Source organism: Pipra filicauda, unplaced genomic scaffold (genome assembly GCF_003945595.2).
Source record: "Pipra filicauda isolate LSUMZ 115617 unplaced genomic scaffold, ASM394559v2 scaffold100_size2392355_pilon, whole genome shotgun sequence".
In the NCBI taxonomy this organism is placed as follows: Eukaryota; Metazoa; Chordata; class Aves; order Passeriformes; family Pipridae; genus Pipra; species Pipra filicauda.
The window spans coordinates 12039-19885 of NW_024103441.1; positions in this window are offsets into that span (position 1 = coordinate 12039).

Genomic DNA, 7847 nt, shown 5'->3' on the forward strand with positions numbered 1-7847 from the left:
TGTTTTTCTACCCCACTGTACCATGCAGAAGGGTCCCTAAAACAAGACAGGTCTTGGAAACCCACTCTGTGACCCCTGCCTGGTTTTGTGTCCGATTTAATGAGGAATCACTGCTCAAGTAGCACTCACAGCCCCAAGTGGGAGGATGCTCGGGATCCCTCCAGCTCCGGCTCCCCCAGTCCCAGCAGGAGGATGCCCAGGGTCTCTCCAGCTCCAGTTCTCCCGGTCCCATGGGAAGATGCCTGGAGTGTCTCCACGTCCAGCTCCCACAGCCCCAGTGAGTGAATGCCCGGGGTCTCTCCAGCCCCCTCAGCCCCAGCAGGAGGATGCCCAGGATCTCTCCATCTCCCTCAGCCCCAGCAGGAGGATGCCCAGGATCTCTCCAGCCCCCTCAGCCCCAGCAGGAGGATGCCTGGGATCCCTCCAGCCCCAGCTCCCCAAGCCCCAATGAGTGGATGCCCGGGGTCTCACCACCTTCAGCTCCCCCAACCCCTTGCACCCCACCTGGGGACACCACCATGGTACTTTTGGGGTGATTGGACAGATCCAACCCCAGGGTCACCCTCTCCTTGTCAGCTCCAGATCAGCACCTTTCCCATCACTGCAGCCGCTCTCCCTGTAGGATGTGGGCATCCCATTATTCAGCAGAGAGGGATTTGGGGACCAGCCCCTCCTGGGAGGATGCCCAACACAATGGGGCTCCCCCAGAAGCTTTCTGAGCCCCTAAGGTGTCTCTGGCCTCCTGCTGCCCCTCCTCCCCCATCACCCCACATCCTCCCACCCCATGGAAAGCAGCACTTCGGGGCCAGCCCCTCACTTTTGGCCAAGCTCGCCCCGTGCCCGAACAGCTCCCAGGCACCCCAGGGGATGCTGCCGGAGGGGAAGCAGTGCGGGGGCAGGTCGGAGGCAGCCGCGTTCAGCCTTCGACAGCTGACAAGTCATTTACTCATCGGGGGAAGCTGAGGAGAGGCACAAAGGAATTAAACCTATTTAAAACCCAGCCAGGTGTGCAAACAAGTTTATCCTCTTGTAACAGCTCGCGGTGAATCAGGAGGGCTCCATAAAGGTTACAGCAGCCGTGTGGATATTTAGGGCTCCCCGGGAGAGGTGACATTTAGCACCCGGGTTTGCCGGGGCCGTGGGACTCGCCGGGACCCCCAGAGCCGCTGCCTGAGCCCTGCCGAGCCCAGGGCTGCGATTCCCTGCCCCGCGCTGGGATCGGCCCCATCCTGCCCCTTCATCCCTCCTCGCTGCTGGCACCCCCGGGGGGGTTGGCTTTGATTCCAGGTTTTACTGCAGCAGCTGTGTAACATTTGTTTGCTGTTCGGCAGCAGGAATTACGGCGCTCGGAGAAAGGCAGGGACCCGCCGGAGCTGCTGCTGGCACAGCCCCAGCCTGGCACCACAGGGATCCAAAATGTTCCTCCTCCTCCAGGTCCTGTCTCCAGGAGGATTTAGCCATCCATCTGCCCAGGCTGCTGTTCGTTCCTGCCCTTGAGCATCCCTGCTCCCCCCAGGGCGTCCTCACACCCTGCACCAGATGGACATCCAGCACCCAGGTGGGAGCCCACCAGAATCACAGAAGGGTGTGGATGGGGCTTTTCCCTCTCCTTTCCCACTGGTCACGCTGGAATAAGGTGAAGCTGGGGTTTGTCCCCACAGGGAACAGCACTGGGATGGCTGCTTTCATGGCTGGGGACAGTTCAGGGGCTGTCACCCCTCTCTGTGTGCACTGGGGTGTTTTCCTTGCTGGGAGCTGCTGTGGCTGCACGTAAATCCTCCCTCAGCCACAACTGTGCCACAGACATCCCAGGACAGGAATTTTTTCTCCAGTTTTAGTGCTGGTGTAAAGCTAAATTATGGGAGTTGTCAGCATTAGCAAAAAACCACCATGCCTATCCTGCCTGTGAAAGCACAGCAGTGGGGCCTGGGGGCTGGAAGAGGTGGAGGAGAGGTGGGTCAGCTCCTGCTTTCTGGGAATTACAGGGACCAGGCTATTGTGCTGTGGAGTTGGACTGGTGCTGGTGGGTTGTTAACGGTCGAGGTAACTGGTATGGTGGCAAAAGCCACGGCAGGGTGGCAGTGCAGGTGCCTCCATCCCTCCTCCTCCCTCTGCAGTCTCAGACCCTCCTTGGGGCCCACAGAGAGGAAGGTGGAAGATCCGTTTGAGCTCCATCCAACCCAAAAACTCATGGCACTGCCCAGGCTTGAGCACGGACACCTTGGGAAGCGCTGGAGGTTGGCACCTCCACCCCACAGCAGGTCACTGTGGATGTGGAGCACCAGCCCCTCACTTCCAGGACACACGGACACCGTTTCACTTCCAGGACACACCAACACAGCTCAGCACCGGCTCGGCAGCAGCGGAAGAGTTTCACACCTTGGCAAAACAATGTTGAAGGAGGAAATGAGCAGCCAGGAGCTGTAATTGAGATGGATGGAAGGGCAGCCGGCTTCCCTCAAAGCGTTCCAGGCAACAGACTGGAGAGGAATATGAAGTGCTGCTGCTCTCTAACGATCGCCACGCTGCGGCTAAATTATTAATGACGAGGAATGATTTCATATTTAATCTAAAGACTATTAATTACACTGCAGAACAGCAACACACACCATCCTGAGAGCCCCTCTCACCAAGTGAATAATTCAGGGATGCCCCATATTTCACCTCAATGTCAAGGAGGGCGGTGACACCGCCCCTGGGTGAGCAGCCCTGTGGTGTTTGGGGCACACACTGATGTCCCGAGGGGTTCCTGGTGCTGAGGAGAAACCCTGACCTCTGAGCCCACCAGTGAGATGAAGGGCACTGGGCAGAGGGGGGTTACTGGGGGCTCCCTTGGGGCTGGGGGCATGGCTGTCCCTGCTCACTCAGAGCCCAGTGGCAGCCCCAGCTCTGGGAACACTGAAGACAGATGTTTATTTGTCCAGGATTATTTGCTGATCACTGTTACAGTGATCCAAGATGATCATTAAAAAGTGAAATGGGCTGTTTAATAATGATGCTGAGAGCACGCAGTGTGCCTTGCATTACGAGGATGTTTAAGCATGAGCCCAATTAAGTCCCTCACATCCCTGCAGAATTACCCCAGTTGTGCAAACTATTAGGCAAACTCCAGGCTCCTTGTACTCACAGGCAATCCTGGAGCCTGGCACTCTGTTAGAGCCCCATTTCTGTCCTGAAGCTAAATTAAAATCCTATTGTGCCAGTGCTGCTAATATTTCCTGCTCTTGTTTCCAACAATTAAATTGTGACATTCTGCCAAAACATACGAGGAAATGAGAAAACGCTCTGGATCAGCTGGAAAAAAAGAGAAGGCAAATCCTCCCGGCTGCCTCCTGCCACCCAGATGCCACGGTGACAGTCTCAGGTTAAACGGCACCCGATGGATGGGGAGGGGGAGATGTGGGGATTCATCGCTCCTGTGTGGGAAGTGGGACTTCAAATACGAAGTTGAAAGGGTTTTCTTCTCAGTTTAGGAAAGAAATCTGGGAACTGGGTCATGGAATGCCAAAAGGGAAAGTGCTGATGTACTGATGGCGAGGGTTTGGGGCTGGGGGGGGCTGCAGGGGTGGTGGTGCTGGAGCAGCTTTGGTGGCACTGCCCAGCCAGGTCACCCCATCACAGCTGAGGATGAGGGATGACTTGAGGGATGATTCCTGTCCCTGCCACCCCCAGTGGCCTGATCCTGCTGCCCTTCTCTCACAGGGACTGCACATCCTTTTCAATATCCCCTGAATTCTAATTCTCTTTTCCCCCTTGATCTGCTCCCCTGGTCGCTGCCCACCCAGCACTCCTCGGGGAGGGCACGGCTGGTCCCCTGCCCCACACTGCCTTCAAACCCCCACAGTGACCACCCCAGTGCCCCCAGAGCAATGTCCCCCTGGTTGATGAGGGCTGTGGCTGCTCTTGGGCATCAAAGAGCTGTTGGGCACCCCGAGGGTGTTGGTGACCCTGCAGTGGCACAGGCAGAGCTGCGGGTCCTGCTGGGGAGAGCAAGTTAACTGGTGGAGGAGAAGGAGGGAGGGGGGGAAAAGATTGTTTAAGAAAGAAATGACTATTTGGTCATGGCTTAGAAGTTGGTACTTAGAAATTCCATGAATTTTAAAATAAAGACATTGTGAGATTTGAACTTTCTTTTGAATACTCACAAACTGCAGTGCCTAATACCTTCCCTGGCCATTAAGGAGCTGTGCTGGGAAGCAGGGAGAGCTAAGTACTGCACTGATAGAGCAGTTAAACAGTGTAATGGAATTGTGTTTGGAGAGGCTGCAAAGCCAGGTATAGAGCCCATACATAAACAAGGCCATTACCAGCCCCGGTAAGCGGTGATAGAATTTCATGAATATCCCCACAAAAAGCTTTGTATATTTATAACAACCTGCAGAGTCGTTTGGAGCACAGTCGGGGGCCTTTCAGAGCGATTCTGGAGTTAAATTGTACAACAGATCTGCGTGTCCCTGCATTGGGATGTCAGCTGCAGGCAAAGCTGGATGGGACAGAGGGATTCTGAGGTGCTGTGGGTCCTGAACCAGTGCTGGAAATGACATTCTGGTGGTTATTGCCCACCAATTCTTCCAGTTTCCAACTTCAGACACTCTTCTCAGAAAGGTTTTTAAGATGCTCCTCTGTTTGCAGGGTAGGGAAAACAGAGGGGCACTGCTCCCCAGCTGGGATGGAGAGAGGAGGAGCAGGAGTGGTTGCTCCTCTGCTGTCTGGCTGGGGAAGGAGACAGTCTCAGGAAAGGAGAAACAAATCTGGGAGCCATCAGCCTTGGACCATCAGGATGGGGCTCCCGTGGGGCTTCAGAGCCGCAGAGAGAGAGGGCTCAGAGGGCAGGTGAGAGCGGGGGCTCCTCTGTGGCGCAGCGAGGCACCAGCTTGGGTGATGGGCACAGCTGAGATCCAAACTGGGGCTGTTGGGCACAGACAGATCCTGGTGCTTCCCGTGGCTGCTTTGCTGGTGATCCTGCACCAATCCCACAGCATTCCTGGGGCAGGCTGTCCAACACAAGCAGGACACGTGCCTGCTGTCAGAGCTGCTAAAAACCTCCACGAGAAACCCACACTCTCAACCTCTGCAACTGGAAAACAGGAAAGCCACTGCTTGAGCATATTTATTGCTTTAATTTGAATAAACAGGTACTTTAAACTTACAAAAACTTTGCTGTGCAACTCTTGCAAAACCTGAACCCGAGTGATTGGTGCAGCTCAGGCACGAGCCGTAATAAAATGCTAATTGCAGTTCATAAATTACGTCGGAATGCCTGGGACTGCTGGAGCTCCTGGATGAAGTGTAGCATTCAATTTATCCTGTGCACGCTGCAGACAGTGCTGCCAGCCTCCCTCTTGTCCCCCTGTGTTGTTTTGTCATCTCTGGACTATCACCAATTCATCACAAAGGCAACTGAACTCGCCGGTGTCCACCCACCGGGTGACTTCGTCTTCGCTACTCTATGACTTCTAAATTAAATTGTCAAAACACATTACTGAGAGAAATATCGTGAAGGGGAAGTTCTTTACCCTTTTATCCCAGCTGAAGAGAGAATGGGTTTGATTTGGAGAAAACACGTCTGCTTCATTATCCCTCCTGTTCTCATATTTCTTCACTCGGCAGCAGCAGGAAAAGGGAGTCGATACACAAGTCGTGGATGACATGATGGAGCATCCCACAGGAGTTGTCCTGCTAAATTCTGTGATTGCCCAGGAAAAGCTGGGGGGGGGAAGGGGGACTGTGTGTAATTTTCACTCTCTTTTCTTCCTCCCACTCACAGACAATTTAAAAGGTATTACGGGTTTGTTGGTGTGGACTTTCCTGAACTGGATGTTCCCGTTCTGCCGGCACTGGTTGGCCTGGAATAAGCTCCTTGGAGTCCTTGCAAGGGAAGAAATCAGCCCAGGAGAGGCACAGACTGCTGGCTGTGGAGAACACAGGTCCTGCTCCCACCCCTGCCCTCTTTGAATCCCGGTACCCCAGAATGGTTTGGGTTGGAAGGGACCTTAAAGCCCACCTCATCCCACCCCCTGCCGTGGGCAGGGACACCTTCCACCAGATCAGGTTGCTCCAAGCCCCGTCCAACCTGGCCTGGAACACTTCTGGGGGGGCTAAGGTTGGGTAATGGAGAAAGTTCCTGGAAAATCATTCACCTGGAGAGGTAAAACAAAAGGAGCCTTTCCTCAAAGGAAAGGAGCTGTTGATTCCCCCTTTTCTTGGTCTCTGGCCATAATGGATTGGCCATAAAAAGCAAGTAGCACATTGTGCACTCATTCTTTTGGCTTTGGAAAATATTAACATAATAGACACATATTGTTTATTTATTCTGCTGTAGAGCAAGGGAAGGAGGTAGCGCCACATGTTTAAATGGGGTATTTTTAAATGCTCTCATTCCCGTGGCCGTTATGATGCATTAGCCATCAGTAGTCAAATTGCCTTGTATTTGCAATTTTATGGGTCCATTTTATCAAACACACAGGAGCTGCATTCAAAGCATGAAAATAAAGTATTCCACTTGTGTTAGGCAAGCACTGTTTCAACTCGAGATACGGCCAAAGAGCAGAAATCTCCTTTTTTCTCTGCCTCAGCTCCAGATTCGTTTCCAAATGTTGCTTGTCCTTGCAGCAGTGACTGCTGAGAGCTCCCTTATGGCTGTGGAACATCCTCCGCGCACCAGGAGCTCACCACGGAATTCAACCTGCTGGGAAATCATCCCGTGTTCCTTGGCTGGCTTAAAATATCTCCCAGCAAAACCTTATCCTTGTTCTTCCAACAGTGGCTGCCAGGGGGGCACCAAGTGGTGCCTTCCCCAGTCAGTGTCCAGATTTCCAGCTCCCCCCATGGAACAAGAAAGCAAAAACGCTGGGAATCACAGGGAAAGAGAAGTTCTCAGGGTGGATTTGGTGGCCGGGGCATGTCGAGCAGCTGGTATCTGGCCTTCACAAGGATTTGGGATCACTCCACTGCTCGCGGGACTTGGGGTCACCCCACTGCCCCAGCACCTGCCCCATCCCCTCGTGTGACCCCCGTGGGCACTCCAGGGACACGCTTTTGGGAGGGAAACTCCCGTTGTTATTCCTGGAGGCCGGCGGGGTTTGCTGAGCAGGAATTTGCTCCCTCTCGTGGGCTCTGGAGCTGGTGGCTGAGCCACGGCAGAAAGGGATGGGATTGCTTGGAAAACGGGAAGGAAAATGTCCCATCTGGCCCCTGGGAGGTGCTGGCCCAGCACGGAATAAATGCAAAGACCCCCCGAGAGGCACCCCTGGGTTGCAGCAGCATTTGACAGCCCCAAACTAACTCTGCCTTTTGATGGGATGGAGTTCTGGCTCTCCAGAGCTCTCGGCTCCTTCTCACATAACACTTTATTGCTTTGTTGTCTCTGGATCTGCTAATTCCGCCTGGATTTATTCCTTCCAGGGAGCTCTAGCTGCCCTTCAACCAACTCCACACTCTGTGTAATGTGAATATTGCAGTGCTCACTCTCTGAGGGGAAACTATGACATATTCCTCATATTTTCAGGACAAGTACAGCTCCATTTCACACATCCATAAAAATCCAGCAGCTTCGTTACTGCTTTAATTTAAATAAACAGGGAATTTAAATAAACTCGGGGAAACTGCGGCTCTGGCAAAACCTGAAGCCAAGCAGCTCGGGCACGAGGCATAATGAATAACACAGCACGTAAAAAATTTTAATAATAAAATAAATAAATAAACAAACAAACTGGGAATTGAATGGGAATTGAATCCCACGGGAAGGGACGGGAGCGGGCGGGGAACCGGCGGCTCGCGGGCCCCCCCTAACGGCGGGCGGGGGGAACGCGCGGTGCCCGCGGCCGAGCCCGCAGGTTCCCGCTGGG